Below are 230 nucleotides of genomic sequence, written 5' to 3' on the forward strand. Positions count from 1 at the left end.
TCAGCAATGTGCATGTAAATGAAAAATGTCTACCCTCTCAGCCTCAGGGTGACTTAGAAATTCATAAGAAATCTTGTTTGTGAATAGCTCTTTGAAATAATCTACCAAGTGCTGTACAAATGTGAGACATGCTAATCCCTTTGGGTTAAGCCATTAAATCTCCAGACAACTCTATTTAAATGCAAATATGTTGTATAAGAAGGCATAACATTAGCACATATATTAGATTT

The sequence above is a fragment of the Sturnira hondurensis genome, unplaced genomic scaffold (assembly GCF_014824575.4).
Source record: "Sturnira hondurensis isolate 20B ecotype Veracruz unplaced genomic scaffold, ASM1482457v3 Scaffold0021354, whole genome shotgun sequence".
Lineage (NCBI taxonomy): Eukaryota > Metazoa > Chordata > Mammalia > Chiroptera > Phyllostomidae > Sturnira > Sturnira hondurensis.